This window comes from Phlebotomus papatasi, chromosome 2, assembly GCF_024763615.1.
Source record: "Phlebotomus papatasi isolate M1 chromosome 2, Ppap_2.1, whole genome shotgun sequence".
In the NCBI taxonomy this organism is placed as follows: Eukaryota; Metazoa; Arthropoda; class Insecta; order Diptera; family Psychodidae; genus Phlebotomus; species Phlebotomus papatasi.
Window position 1 is genome coordinate 20726304 of NC_077223.1, and position 16629 is coordinate 20742932.

The window sequence follows — 16629 nt, forward strand, 5'->3', positions numbered from 1 at the left end:
CTGAATCCGTTTGAATCGGTAGTGAAATATATTTGTATAACACTTTTATTAAATTTTCGGAAAAAATGTTATTTAAGAAACAGATTAAACGAGCATATGTAGCTAAAACAAGCAGAGTTTTCAGCATATTTTCGATGAGTCGATCAGCAAAATTATGCTGACCGATTAGCAGTTCTCGAACAAAAAGTGCTAACCAAATATCGTCGGTTCCGAAGAAGACTATTGTAAATCTACTTACAATAGTATAAAAAGATGGTATCATTGGATGCAGAAACCTTAGATCTATATTTCCACAAAATTTTATGTTGATTAAGATATTCGTGCAAAAGTTACAAGAAAAAAACTTAAAATCTGCATGCCCAATTATTGAGTTTTTTGCCCACAATTTTGCTATAATTAATTTAAAAGTAGTGTTAACTGGAAGATATTCAATGCGTAAGTATGATAAAATAGTTTCAAAAGCTGAAAGTATACTAATTGCAGTGAAATTAATGAAAATAAATTTTAGCTGTCAAATTTTAAACCTCTTTCCTGTAAAGTTTACATTTTGGACTTAGTCTTCTGGAATAGTCTTCTTCGGAACCGACGATATATGGAAATGGAACTACCATGAGTGTCGTTTTAAGGTTAGCAGAATTTAACTACAAATACATATGTTCTTTGATGCTCGCTGAGTAAGTCGGAGCACATGAAAGAAGGGCAATTTGAAAAGGATTTTTAGGATATCTCGTAAGGTAAAATTTGAAATTTCAGACAAATTAATTTGGAATTTCTGGTCTTTGACGAAATATTTTCGTAATTAGGCAAATCTAGAGTACTTTGAGGATTTTTAGGAGAAGTGTTTGCAATTTGGGACAGATTGTAATTTTGGACATTTTGAGGGTGAATTTGGACACTACAAATAAATTGACTAATGTTATGGAATTTTCTTCGAATATTTAGTGAATAATGTATTCAGCATTTGTTTTGATTCTCAAAATCCTATTACAGAATATCAGCTGTCCATAATTACAAGCAAAGTGTCCAAAATTGCAAGCAAGGTGTTCAAAATTACAGTTAAATGCATGTTTATATTTTTATTCATTTTTAAACTTAACAGGTTGTTACATTGGGTTATAAACGCTATTCCCTAGACACACTTACGACTTAAGCTCAGTGATGGCTTAACATATTTATAAATAAAATAATGATTTGATTAAAATCGGCTTAAGTCGAGAGACGGATTAGTCAGAAACTAATCGTAATGTAATCTGATCGTTATATTGATTATAATTACGTTAAGCCATCTCTCGGCTTAAGTCGTAAGTGTTTCTAGGGCCTGGGTATTAGGTTGTGGCTCCCGCCGACTTATCGTGACCGAGCTAATTAGAAAAAGTTCAAGCGAAAACTCGAAACGTATATGTTAAAATAATGTTTATTGCAAACTGATTTAGAAATTTAAGAATAAGATTAGGAAATTCGTGAAAACGATGTTTTTGTGAACATAATCGATGTAACGAGTTCGAGCTTTCTGCAAAGCTTTCTTTGATGGAATGCTTCCTCACTGAAGAGAAATCCGAAAAAGTTAAAATAACATTCCGAAAATGTTAATTTTACTCTACAGTATTTATCCGAAATCGGTGTAAATATTACCCTTTTTAGGTGTATTAGGGGTGAAAGTTACCCTTTTTTCATGTTGATTTTACCCTCAAAATGTGTAAAATTAACATTAAAAAATGTTGATATGTTTTTACACCCGAAAAGTGTTAAAGTTATGACGAAAAAAGTTAATCATAGCCTCTTTTTCTTCTCAGTGCTCCCTTTTTTGTCAATACTTACTGCCGTTCTTTCAATTTATTTTCTTCATGAACTTTCTATTTGACTTGTTCTTAATCTAGATTAGATTGAGATAGGAATACACTACTTCTGATACTCTCTTTTATGAGGTAGTGTCGCTCTTTGATCCATTTTTCAGGGTAAAATGCTTCCTTTGTGGAGCACTTAAGAGAATTAAACTCCCGTGGTAGATTTTTCTTTGATGATGGATGGATTCAAGTGGATTTACTTCGGAAGCACTCTTAGGACGAAAGACTTAATTGTAAAGAGCAAATTTTGTGAATTAAATACATTTCGCGACATTTGTCATAAAGAAAAGAATATTAAGAAGGAATCAAGAGAGAAAATCCACAAGTCAAACTTAAGCGTTTCTGCCAACGTATTTTAGCATTGTCTTCAGGATTTTTTTTAATTTACTTCATTAATTTTTTCACCATTTGCAACCGATTTGAACCGGTTCACAAGTTCCTTCAGTATCTTTCTAAGATAGGTTGATCATAAAATTGATTAATTGGCCTTGGAAAATTATCAAGTTTGACAAAATTAACCAGAACTGTATATAGGAAATTTTGAATCCAGATTTTATAACAGTTATAACAGTTTAAATCGGTTTAGTAATAGTTTTATGTAGGACAAAAAATGAAGAAATCACTATTTAATATAGTTAGAACTGAAGTTCCTAAAACAGGAACACTTTATTCTTAAATTTAAAAATTATAACACTTTTTTTTAAATCTGAAACATTGAAATTTGAAAAAAATAACCGAAATTATTATGAATTTCGATTGATTTTAGTTTGTGGTAGCTGACCTTTTTTTGTTAAACAAAGTGTCTTTCTGACTTCTCTAATCAGAACTATTTAAGTTGAAATAGATCCTAATCATTCACCTAGTGAAAAAAATAATCCATAAATGTAGCCTTTTATTCAATTCACCGATAATACTCTTCAGAAGTATCTTATCGATATTGTTACTCTATTTTCCATCAGGAAAGCAATTACCAATCTATAAAAAGTGTCGTTAAATTCCTGGAAGCCTATTAGTTACCCCACGGTTCACATAATAGGGAATAATGAATGAGGCAGTGTTTTTTTTTTCAATTTTATTCCACCAAAGATCTTTACCGTTGAAAGAGATTTTTCATTTAATATTTGCTAAGGAGCTTTTTGCAATTTCCCAGGGGAATCTTCAATTAATTCCAATTACCATTTTCAATAATTCGATATGATATTTTTTGCTCGTTTTTGCGATTTCATAACATCCGCCGTTATGAAATATTCACCGGAAGGAGGGATGAGTAAAATTTTCAAGCTTATGTTTGTTTCAATTAATTTACAATGGCAACAGAAGGTATAAGCTTGGGACGGGGAAAAGTTTTGCGTGTGAGAAAGCACATGGTGCTGATGGAAAGTAAAAGAAAACCTCCAAAGTCTTATGATTGTTCGGGAAAAATGGCAAAAGTAAAGTCAAGAACACCATGTAAGTTTAAAAATTTATGCACTTGATGTGTGCGTATAAGGTTAGGTAGTGCTTCTGTTTTGCGATTTCAGGGAAGTTTGGTTTAGGCTTGAGGTTTAATATTACCGGAAAAGTTTAAAGAAAAACATTGTTTGAGCTTATGTTAATTGGGACACTGAGAAAAAAACGGGGGTTCCATTAACTTTCTTTTCTCATAACTTTGACACTTTTTAGGTGTAAAAATATATCAACATTTTTTAATGTTAATTTTACACCTTCTTAAGGGTAAAATTAACATGAAAAAGGGTAACTTTAACCTATAATACACCTAAAAAGGGTAAAATTAACATTTCCGGAATGTTATTTTAACTTTTTCGGATTTCTCTCAGTGGATTCTTTCACTAACAATTCTTAGTTGAATTAAAATATGGAATAGGGGGAACTGGGGCACCTTTGAATGTGGGGCAGCTTTGAAATTGGGATTTTTAATATATTTTTAAATAAAATTGAGCCTTATCGTGATATAATTTACCTGCATAAACATATTAAGAAGCTAAATTACATTATCATATAGCTCAGTTTCATTTAAACATAGGAGAAAAATCCCAATTTCAAAGCTACCCCACATTCAAAAGTGCCCCACTGATTCCTTATGGTGCTATTCCATTGAGGAATAATCGCTTTCTTTTAGAACTTTTACTGTTTTCAAACATTTATGCATTATCGACTTTTCTTTGTGTTAGTTCGTGTCTCGACAATTTTCAGAGATTAAAGAAATACAAGAAGAGTCGAAAATGCAGAAGCATTTGAGAACAGAAAATTGCTAAAAAAAAATAGTAGGGTAAATGTCCTAATTCAGAACCATTTACAGACGCTTTAACTTTGACAGAAGATTCAACACATTAAGTTCATATTTTTTTCTGAAGAGAATTACATAAATTTGCTCCTTGACTCTTCTAGAATGTTACTGTTTAGTGAAAATTCTTTAGATATAATTTGAAAACTTCTTAAATACAAGAAAAATACGCGAACGTAAAATGCTTCTATTGGAAACAAATTAATCCAAATGGAGACAAGGGAAAGTTTCTAATTGGAGACAAACAGTGTAAGTGAAACCGCGACGAAAGGCTTTCAAAACCTTGTTGGAGTTGCTCCTCAGTGCAGGAATCGTTCTTATTCCTGGTAGTTTCTCCTTTCCCATCTAAAACAACAGAAAAATCTCTCCAAAAAAATCATATTTCCGTGGTTTCCTATTGAAGCATTTGCAGACACTTCAGAAAAACCCTTTTTGTTCACGAAATAGGTAATTATTTCATTTGAAAACTTCACGTACCGTTAACAATAAAGATTAGCACTTAATTTAACCAAAATTAGCCAGAAATATGACATAAATATTAAACAAAACGAATAAACAACAGTCACTTCATTATGTTTTTCATTGGAAAACATGGTCGATCGATGAAAAATTCGATGGTGAAAAGGTACACTTTTAATTTTTCTGAGAAATTAACAAATTAGAATTTGTGAATATGAATTTATTTTCGCTTTATTTGGAGTAAAATTAACTAAATTATGAGTTTAGAAATAAAAACTAATGTTTGGTGCTACCCCGTGTTTGGTGGTGCCCCAGTTTCCCCTAAGTGTAATAATTTACTACTGTATTTATCATGAAAACAATGACGTTTTCATTTGGAGTAGCGAAAAATTTCCATTTGAAGCAGGTTTTGAATTAGCTTAGATAGATCACGGGGGCAGCCGGTGGCGTCCATCCATGCTCTCAGCTCCTCTCCCAGCTCCAGCCGCAACCTCAGCAGTAGCCGCATAAGGCTCCAGCCTCAACCTCAGCAGTAGCTTCCACCCTCCTCGAGCATCGCGTCCTCGCCAATCCGTCCGCTGCATCCAGGCCTCCGTTTGGGCCCATTATGCATCCCCTTTCGTGGTTGTCCCTTGTTAGGGTATTATGTATCAATCCAGCCGGTCTTACGGACGAATTCCATTAGACAGGCCGGCTTTAGTTGTGATAGGTCATTCCAGCCGAGAACCGCCTTACCCAGCAGTACTCGTCTGGTGTTATAAAGGCTGGGACAGTCACAAACATAATGTAGGACTGTTTCCTCAGCATTGTTGCATCCTCTACAGATTGGGCTACACTGTACGCCCAGTCTGTTGAGGTGTTTATTTAGACAGTGTCCGGTAAGAAGGTTAGCTACCTGCCGCGCTTTACAGCGGTTGCTACCCACAAGGTACTCCGTCTTTTTCTTGTCCACTTGTGGCATGAACAGTCTGGAAACTCGACAGTTATCTGTAGCTGTCCAGACTGCTTGGTGTTGCGTGAGTAAGTCCTCCTTAATGATGGTTTTTCTCATTTTGGAGGACATTCCAACGGCAGGTTCGGGGCCGATGAATTCAGCCTTCGCTCCTGCCGCCGCGAGGCGGTCTGCCTCCTCATTACCCGCAACGCCGCTGTGCCCAGGTACCCAATGTAGAGTGATCTCACATTTCAGTGAGAGCGTCTCTAACATTCTCTGGCACTCGAGCACTAGCGAGGAGCGGGAATTGTGTCCTGATATGGACAGTATGGCCGCTCTGCTATCAGAGAATATGTTGATTTTCCTGCCAGAGACCTCGAATTCGGTCAGGTGCCGTATCCCCATTAGGATTGCTGTGACCTCGGCCTGGAATACGGTGGTATACCGGCCGAGGGGCACCGACTCGTCAATTCCGAGATCCGGACAATGGTATCCAGCGCCTGAGGAGCCGTCCACTCGTGAGCCGTCAGTGAAGAGAGCCAGCGCGTCGGGTTCAATTGTGTCCTCCACGCGCTCCCTCCACTCAGCCCTCGTGCGAATTATAGGTTTCAGGTTCTTTTGAGGTTGTCTTTCCTCCAGATGGAAATCGTCCCTCATTAGAAGGTCAGGGTGCCTTCTTACCAGTTCGTCCATGATCCTACCATGTCCCACTGGATGACACCCGACCTTCCATGTACCTGCTGATCGCAGTCTAAATGCTGCCATACCCGCCTCAGCCTTTATAAAAAGCGGAAGCGGAGGCAAGTTTAATAAGATCTCCAGTGCAGCCGTAGGGGCTGTCCGGATGGATCCTGTAATTGCAAGACAAGCTAATCTCTGAAGCCGCTGTAGCGCCTGAGCCGAATTTTTAAATTCGACTCTAGGCCACCACACCACAGCTCCATATGAGATCAGAGGTCTAACTATGGCTTGATACATCCATAGTGTAACTTTCGGCGATAGACCCCAAGATCTGCCGAATAGACGTCGACAAGAGAAGAACGATCTAGTGGCCGAAGTAATACGGCCTTCCAGGTGTCTCTTCCAAGTGAGTCTCTGGTCAAGTATAATACCAAGGTATTTTACTTCTTTCTGAAGGGTAAGATCTTTCCCAAAGAATTTGGGTGCCTTATACCCCTCCAGCTTGTATCTCTTCGTGAAAGCAATGAGGCCGGTCTTTTCGGGATTAACCTTCAGACCGCGGGTGCCACACCATTCTTCAACGATGTTTAGTGCTCTCTGCATAAGATCACACAGTGTAGATGGGAATTTACCCCGTATGACAATGCAGACGTCATCAGCATAACCTTGAGTGTAGAAGTTTGCTGAATTTAATTGGACCAGTAAGCTGTTGACTACCATGGACCACAGGAGGGGAGACAGTACACCACCTTGAGGACAGCCGCTACTCACAGCTGCTGAAAGGTGTGCACCGTGCACCTCCGCCTCCACCATTCGGTCTCTAACTAGACTGGTGGCAAATCTTCCTAGGGTATGACCTAGCCTAAACTCACTCATCGCCTGTATTAGGACTGCAGAGTTTACCTTATCAAAGGCTCCCTCAATGTCCAAAAAGGCGACAAGAGCTATTTCCTTATCGCAAAGCGATTTTTCAATACGGCTTACCAGTTGATGGAGAGCCGATTCTGTTGATTTGCCTCTTTGATAGGCATATTGCATAGGACTCAGAGGATTCTTCGTAAGAATCCGACTCCTAATATATCTATCGCAGAGTTTTTCCAGGGTTTTAAGCAAGAACGATGTCAGACTAATTGGTCTGAAGGACTTAGGATCCTCGTAGTTGCTTTTACCTGGTTTTGGTATAAATACTACTCGTGCTCGCCTCCATAATTGTGGTATATACCCAGTGGCGAGGCACGCCCTAAAAAGGTTCACGAGCGGCACAGTAATGGTCTCGACAGCTTGCTGAAGCAAAGCCGGAAAGATACCATCCGTGCCTGCCGTCTTATAGGGTGAAAAGCTACTGATCGCCCAAGCCACCCCTTCCGATGTGACAATCTCAGAGGCCTTACCCCAATCGCTTTGACTCCCCGAATACAACGCTTGTTGTATTGGTATTGGTTCCACACCGTCTATTTGACAGTTTGGAAAATGTGTTTCCAGCAGCAGGCGTGTGACTTGATCCGCAGAATCAGTATAGATTCCACTGGGCCCCCTTAACACGCTTAGCCGCTCAGATGGATCCTTGGATAGAACTTTTTTAATCCTAGCCGCATCTTTAACAGCCGTGATTTGACTACAAAATTCTCTCCAGTTCTCCCTTTTCCATTTCCTTAATGCCTTTTTATATTCCCTTTTACGAGCAGCCGCTTCCTCCCAGTCGCGGTCTAGCATCGTATTTTGGGCCCTGTTAATTGATTTTCTCGTTCTCTGTTTCAATAGGCAGAGTTCCTTAGGTAAAGATTTACCTTTCCTATTATCTAGGTTTATTGTCAATGGACAGGCTTTTTCGTACGCCGTGAGCAAAGCCGAGTTCAGTTTTTCCACTGAAACTTCAATGCTCTCAGCGTCTTTAGGAACCCGCCCATCCTCTCGCCAGCCCTCAGAAAGGGACCGGTTAAATACTAACCAGTTCGTTCTGCGAGGGTTGCGGAATGATTTAGGGCTATTGGTCGGGGCCGAGATGTCGAAGTAAATCCTCCTATGATCAGACATAGTCAGACAATCCGACACATGCCAACCAGTGGTTAGCTCAGCCGCGAGTTCCGTACCTAGTGTAATGTCAATGACCTCCCTCCTGCGTCTGTCGACGAAAGTGGGACTGTCACCAACATTTATAATTTCTAATTGGTTCGCGCAGATGAACCCCAGAAGAGACTCCCCGCGTGCATTAACGCCAGTGCTACCCCATGCAATATGGTGAGCATTAGCGTCAGCCCCCACGAGGAGCTCCCATGAGTTCCTCCCACACGCCGCAACAAGATCCGCCAACTCTCGTGATGGAGGCGGCTCAGTTGCGTCATATGGCAGATAGGCAGAGGCTAAAACCAGCTCCCTTCCACCTTGAGCCGTCTCTATTCTTACCTTTACCGCCACTAGATCTCCTGTGGAGTATTGAGAGAGGTACATGGCGTTGATGTCTTTAGAGACATAAACGCATGTCCTAACCTTTTCATTCCCACGGCTACTAAAATATAAGTTGCCGTGCCTAGTACCAACCCCTTTAACCTTGTTGCGGACCGTCCAGGGTTCTTGGAACAATCCGATGCAAGCCTGCGCCACAGCCAGCTTCTCATCCAGACAAGACATGGCTGCGCGGCTGTGGTGCAAGTTTGCTTGAATACAAACAACTTTATTTGTTTGGTTCATATTTATTTATTGATTTAAGAAAATTATAAATCTTCGGCTTCATGGCCGCTTTCTGGGACTTTGGGGATCCTTACCCTGAGTAAGCCGAAGTCGTAAAAGATCCGGCCACCATTCCCACGGATAATCTCAGCCGATTCTTCATCAATACTGATAAAGATCAGCTGACCTCCATCCCTATGCTCCGCTCGGATCACTGTCCAGCGCGTCGTATCCAGCCCATTTTGTGCTGCTATCAGAGCAAGCACAACGCTCGGATTTTCAACCGGAGCCGGGACGAAGAGGGTGATCCTCATTCTTCTCAGCTCGGCTTGATTAACCACCCGAAGATTGTACCCAGATGGCATCGGTATAGCCGAGGTTTCCCGAACAAGCCAGTCACGGGCCACAGCGTCATAGCACAGTATGCGCAGTGCACCCGCGTCCAGCCTAAAGCCCGAGAACCTCGGACTAGCGCCGCGGCTCAGCTCTGCTCTCAATCTCCCTCTCAGATGAGAGAGGATTCTCTCAGATAAGTTGTCTGAGATCCCGGCAGTAGTGCCAGTGTTGATGATTGCCACCCTAAGATTTTCAGCAACCCTCTCGGCGGCATTTCTTTGAGGGGGTGTCTGTTTTTGGCACACCTTCTTTTTTGGGCATTCCGGAGTAGAAGAGTCCAGGTTCCTCTGCCGTTTCCCAGGGGTGGATTCCGCCCCGATGCGTGGGATTCCTCCCCCAGCATCTTTGGCCTTACTTCCAGGTTTATTCATACCCCCTTTAGTGGAGGCCGATTGGCTTTCAGCCGCTTTTTTCGCAGCCGTCTGCTTCTCAGCCGCTACACTCCCGAGGGTTGTTTTGGAGGGGACACCCCCATTGGTGGAGGCCGATTGGCTTGCAGCCGTTTTTTTAACGGCCGTTTGCTTCTCAGCATCCAAACCCTTGGGGGCTGTTTTTCCAGGGACGCCATCTGCCGCCTCCTTTTCTTTCTTTGCCCTGGCCTTGCGTCGCTGTTCCCTGCGCTGCTGCCCTTTAGTTTTCTTCGGCAAGGGTACAGACGCCGGGTCCTCATTCCCTCTCCCTGAGGTCTCTTCTTCGCGGATCGTTGCCAGCTCCTCTGTCAGCATCTCCTCTGACATCAGACCCGCTATTCCATATGACTGAACAGTGCCGATAGAATCGAGGTCACTGTCGATTCGCAGTAGATCATCCTCCTCGGCAGCTGTTAACAGTCTTCCAGAATTATATCCAGCCGCAGCCGCCTGGATTACAGCTGTGGTGGGGGGAAGATAATTTTGGCCATCGCCGGTATTTTCCCCAGGAAAACCAGCAATGGGGTCCTCAGTCTTCTCTTTGCCCCTGCCTTTCGGCCCTGAGTTCTCGGAGCATTTTCCATTTTTTCCATTCATCTTTCCCTGTGAAGCAAAAACCCCGATTACATCCCTGCGGTCAAACATGCACCGAGACATTCCCCACCCAAGCAACACCGGTGAAGCATATGCTTCATCTCGGTGTGTGTCTCGGGTTCGCCAAAAACTCCGCGGGGTATGCAAAACAGCCGTGTGATCCCACAGTGGACATTCACTCAGCTCAATCAAGCCCCACAACGGTATTCCGGCCTCACACTAACACATACGAAAATTCCCTCTTGGTCACGCCGCGAGGAAAAGTCGCGATTCCGCGAGAGTGGAGAAGTCTCAGCGCACACCAACACCACCAATCGGTACACTGCACAGAGGCGGACAAACACCGGCAGATCTTACCACTTTCTTGGTGAATTTTCCACAAGAATTTCACTCTAAAATCGGAGCTCACAAATTCACTTGTTCTCAATTGGTGTCTGAGGACGAAATGTCCGCCTTGGCCATGTCAAAAACATATCCAAATATGAAAAGGATCGATGGTTTATTTCTTGAGATATTCCCAAAAGAGTGGTTTCTGGAGGAGAAGGAGTGGGATGAGAAGCAAATGCATGTGTTGTTTCGATTCCTTAGATTGACTTATGGGGGGGTACTCAGAACAATAAAAGTCGCTAACTTTGTCTCTTTGGTCAGAAAATTGATCAGAAGAAATTCTGCTCGTCTGACCAGATTATTAGCAAGTGCAAGAAGAAGAGGTCGGACGTCTTTGAGATGTATGAATGAAATGTCCGCCAGGATACTCTCTAAAACATATCCCAAAATGAAATGCATCGATGGTCTGGTTCTTGAGATATTCCTAAAGGAGTGATTTCTGGAGGGGAAGGATAGACGTGGGGATGAAATTGAAGTGACATTTGGATTCCTTGGATCAACTTATCGGGGGGTACTCAGAACATTCCAAGTCGATATCTTCATTAGTTTGTCCAGAAAATGGAATAGAAGGATTTCTGCAATTTTTTCCTTGCGTTTAACATTTTAAAATTCTTGCAAAAGTCGATGAATAAAAAAAAGTAAGATGTCCAAAAAAAAAGTTTCTTCTACAAATTATACCCTTTGAATTCCTCTAACGAACAGTCCAAGTGCGAGAATTGTGGGTCACTCCTGGTCCCAGCAGCAGATGGTCAAAAATGACGCTGCAAAAAGTGTCTTCTTCGACATAAATGGTTCTGGATGACCATGATTTACCCATAGCCAATTACATATACCAGATTCTGAAAGCTAATGAACCAAGCTTTCCAACAATAGTTTACTTATCCAATTATGTTCATCAGGAGCTGAGATATACCACTCCAAACTTTTTACCTCTTCTACTGACAGAATATATGATCTCATCTAATATTTTTCATTTAAAAATTGTACAGGGATTTTTTTTGTATATCATTATTATTAATCGTATCGATAACACTTTATTTCGTATTACAATGTAATCATTACAATGTGCCTCGTGTTGGAAGAATCTACTGATCGTAGATCGCCCAGGAACGCCTTGTCCGTAGTGAATACGTCTTTTGTGCTCCTGGAGATTTTTTTTGGGAAGAGGCGTTGCATTTTATTACGTTTTATCAGAGTGAAAATGTCTATTTCTCGACATTCAGGGCTTGCACCGGGCGGGACTCGAACTCACAGCTGTGAGAGTTGAGTTAGAGATCTCACCGTCCAAGACACAACGGTCTTGCCTATTTCGCCACTGAAATCCCCTTTTTGTATAGAAAAAGGGGTTATGTCAAGGGCCCATCAAGCCTAATAAAAAGTGAAGCTATTTTTCACTTTTCCTTGTAAAAATTTTGTAGATATTGCACTAAAGAGATATTGCATTTAAAGAAATTTGCTCGTAGTTTTTCTATTACTTCGGCGAATATTATGAAATATGTATTTTTAGATAACTTTTAATGCACGATTTCGAAATATATCAGACTGACAAGTCAATTCTCTTTAGGAAAAAACTTGCCAATAGTCTTCAGTGTCTCTATACAAAAATGTATGGAAAGATGAAATGTCGAGAGGCCACTGGTTGTAAAGGTTTCGACCTCAGTAACAACATACTAAAATTTAAAGAAAAAGTATAGCCTCTAGTTTACGAAATATTCGACATCGAATTTTCGAAAATCGAAAGTCGCTTATGTTTATCGAATTTTCGTTTTATTTTTTCAATTTTTTGATACTATTTTCACCTAGTGCCACCGAGTATGAGATAAGGTAATACGGTAATGGAAAATTTGCGTAAGAATTGCAATAAAAATGCGTAAATTAACGAAATACGGTGAGGCTACGGCGAACATTTTATTGTCAATCTGATTCTGCCCTTGCATTAAAATGAGCTTTTGTCGTTTTTTGCTAAGTATACAATAGTTTAAAAATAATTAAAATGATTTAAAAATAATTTTACGCTCGGAAAGGATCAGGTATTAGGATTGTGACATAAATAACAATATAAATAGAAATTCCTATTTTGATCGTGTTCTGAATTAGGTTATTCTACCCTAGACAGTATTTTGAAAATTTAAAAATAATAACTACATTTTGGATACGGTTTTAGCGGCACCAATTCAAAACATTTATATTCTCTCTGAAAGTGAGCTTAATGGTCCTCTGGAATAAAATCACAGAAGCTGTGATTGTGAAAGAAATCTTATAAAGTGGTTCATATACTCGGGTATATTTGTGGCATTAAAATCAATCCAAGAGTTGTCGGAATTTAAGCTCCTTATTGCATGATTAGGTCGGTGATGAGGATGTAAATCTCGGTAAGAGGGCTTCAGGGGATTCAGAGTGCTTTCCCGTAGAATTATCCATCATCCGTGAATTGTATAGTTGGGTCTCGTGTAAAATGTTAAACTTGGTCTTTTTGCATCGCATCTACTGATGCTGTGGGAGAAGGACAGAAAAAAGAGAAGCAAAGGGTGACTCATTCATAATATCCCACTGACAAGGATATCTTGTTCTTTAGGTTTCGCAATTTTTATGTTTTGGTTCGTTTGATTCTGTATAATTCTGTTTAGAATCGAGAAACCTTTTCAATGTTTTTTGAAAGATTTCTAAAAAGTATTTGGAAAAATACCCACCCTGATAATTTATAAAATTATAGTGCTTCTGATCTATAAAATTATACACGAGCTTTTCCTTACAGTTCTTCATAAGCCTTCGGGTAGTGTTGAAAATAAGCGGATCTTATTATTTGAAAACATTTTAATATTGTCGGAGAAGTCCCATGGATTTTTACTATTCTCAGTAGGTATCAGTAGATCCGATAAACGGGTCGCGTTCAAAATCCTAAAAGCTAAAAGAGGTAAAGAGAAATTTACTGTGATTTGGGAAATAATACCATGTAAAATTTCGTCTTTTTCGGGATTTCGACTTTTCGGGATTTTGGCTTTTTGGGATTTTGATTATTCGGTATTTTGGACAATTTGGGAATTTGTATACTTGCGCATTTGGGATTTTGGCCCTTTAAGGATTTTGGTTTTCGGCATTTTGGTTTTTCGGGAATTTGGTTTTTAAGATTCTGGCTATTCGGGATCTTAGCCCATTTGAGATTTTGGTCTTCGGGATTTTGACCCTTTCAAGATTTTGGCATTTATATTTTATATTTTGGCTTTTCGGGATTATAGATTTTCGGGTTTTTGCCCCATTCGGAATTTTGACTTTTTGATGAAATTTTGGCTATTCTGGATTTTGGACCATTCGGGATTTTAGCTATTTGGGATTTTTGACAATTCAGGATTTTGGCGTTCGAGAATTCGCCTTTAGGGATTTTACTCGATTTAGGATTTTGCTTTTCAGGATTTCGGCCCTTACAAAATTTTGATATTTGGGATATTGGTTTTCGATAGTTTGGCTTTTCGAGATTTTGGCCTATTCTACTCGGTATTTTGGTTATTTGAGATTTTGGCCATTCGGAATTTTGCCGCTTGGGATTTTGGCTATACAGGATTTAAGCCCATTTAGGATTTTGGTTTTTGAGATTTTGGCCTTTTATGGATTTTGGTGTTTGTGATTTTGTTTTTCGGTATTTTGGTTTTTTGGGTTCCTGTTTCATTCGGAATTTTGGCATTGGCTATTTCGACCCATTCGGGATTTTGGTATTCGGGATTTAGGCTTTCAGAGGTTTGGCCGACTAAATCTTTAATCTAACTAAACTCTTTAACTAAAACTCTTTAATCATTACTCAAAGGATAATGTGTGTTGCAGCGTCTGACCGGAGTTTTTAGCTAAGATTCTATACAATCTGAGCTTTTGTGGTCACAGGTGAAATCCGACCTCGTCAGATCGGGTCCAAATTTTGGATGTACCGTCGTTGCGGGTGACTTTGCACTCGGGGGGTGACTTTGCACTCTGCTGTTCGTGAGACTTTGAACAATTCTAGCACTTATTGATAGTCTTCGCCGATCCGGTCTACCATGTCAAAGTATATAGGGATATGTTATGTACCAAGTAAGGTACAATGATCCCCAAAAGGATTCTTGTAGTTTCAGTAATAGTCAATGAAATGCTAATATAGGTATTTTGTCAAAAAACGGCTCCGTGAAAAAGTTATCTGAAGGTACAATTCCAAAATCGATTTCAGAGTAGTAAATTGTCCAAATCCAATCTAAATTTATCTGGCTAGAATAATCCACTTCGATTTTGTTGATTATTTTTATTAAAATATTTTTTTTCCCTATTATCTTCCTAAGAACGCATGATTTATGTTATAAAATTGCATATAATGATCTTTCTAAAGCTTTATTATAGAAGTATTTGGCTAAAAATTATCGAATTTTGTGGGAACTTAAGATAAAATGACCGAGATCTACAAGATGGAATGGTCGTCATCTTGATTTGACGTTTTTATCCGCCATTTTGAATAACTGTCAAAACAAAAATCTCATCCGATTGAGCTGAAATATTAGTATGTTCTAGCTGATATCAAGGCCTTTTCAGAACATATTTAAAATCCGACCTAGGTTAAGTGATTGTCTGGATATAGGGGCTCCAAGTTTAAAATTTTGGCATTTTTATGAATACAGAACTACAGGGAGCTTCTTTTATCGAAACCATCAGAAAAAAGACAGCGCTATCGTTAGGCGATGAGATCTAACAAATAAACAAAAAGAAAAGTAATGTTTTTGTTTATAACAGCGCATTATTTGAGAATCTTATAAACTGTTTTCGCAAAGATGAAAAATAAAAAATTAATTAAATGCACTTTTCGTTTATTTATTTTTTAATTATGTTAAAGTAAATAAATATATAAAATAAAAGTCTCAACCATTTTTAATGGTTACTGAGGCATTTCGTTTAGGTTTCAAATATTGAAGATTAAAAAATAAAGACCGCCAAAATATGAGTATTACAAAATTTAAAACTTTGAGCCTCTGTATCTAGGTAAATACTTGACGTAGACCAGAACATAGATACGTTTAGAAAAGGCCTTGACATCAGCTACAACATACTAAAATTTCAACCCAATCGGACGAGTTTTAGGGTTTGACAGTTATTCAAAATGGCGGACAGAAACGTCAAATCAAGATGGCGACCACGTCATCTTGTAGATCTCGTGCATCTTACCCTTAGATATGAAGATCTTCATTGTCGTTTATTACAGAAATTGTTGATTTTTTGGTATTTATTAAAAAGTGCAAAGTCACCCGCACCTTATCCCCAGTGCAAGCCTTTTTTCTTGATTTTCTTTAACATAGTAAAATTTTATAAAATTAATGTTAGTGGCACAAAATCCATTCATTAAAAACTGAATACAAATAATTTTACCCGTTCACCCCCCTTCCTTCAATTTAACTATCCGCTTTTAGAGGGCAAAGTTGAAAAACAGCGAAAAAACGTGCAAAGTCACCCGCAACGACGGTACACGTTTTCACACTCATTGATCACGAAAATCATGTGTGCTAAAAATCGATTTTCCCGGACTCCTATGGCATCGATCGGGCTAAAATTTTAGTATGTTATAGCAGGGCCTAAGAGCTTTCTATCGATACTAAACTTAACCCCCTCCGACCCCCCTGATCCGAGCTAGAGGGGGTCAAAAATTCAGTTTTCAAATGGTCATATCTTCGCTTCTAATTATCGGAATTCGAAAGTTTTTGGTGTTTTGGAAAGCTCTCGTAGAGCACTACAACCTTTGCTACACCCTAATTTCATACGTTTTAATCGAATCGCGAAAGAAGAAGAATGAAGAATCGCGTTGAGCCAATTTCATCCATTTCGACTACCGAGAACAGTTTACTCGACGCAATTCTTTACCCCCAAAATTCAACTCACAATCGAATTTTCACGCATTCCGAGTTGCAAGCACCCCGAGTTGCACGCATTCCGAGGTCACCTGTAAAGAATCTCAGCTACCATAAGCTT

At 39.5% G+C, this 16629-nt stretch overlaps 1 protein-coding gene across 1 annotated transcript in view; it reads left to right on the top strand.

Annotated features, from left to right (window-relative positions):
* Nucleotides 1–16629, top strand: part of LOC129803081 (fat-like cadherin-related tumor suppressor homolog) — a 336090-nt gene that overhangs the window by 124711 nt on the left and 194750 nt on the right. The window lies entirely within an intron of this gene.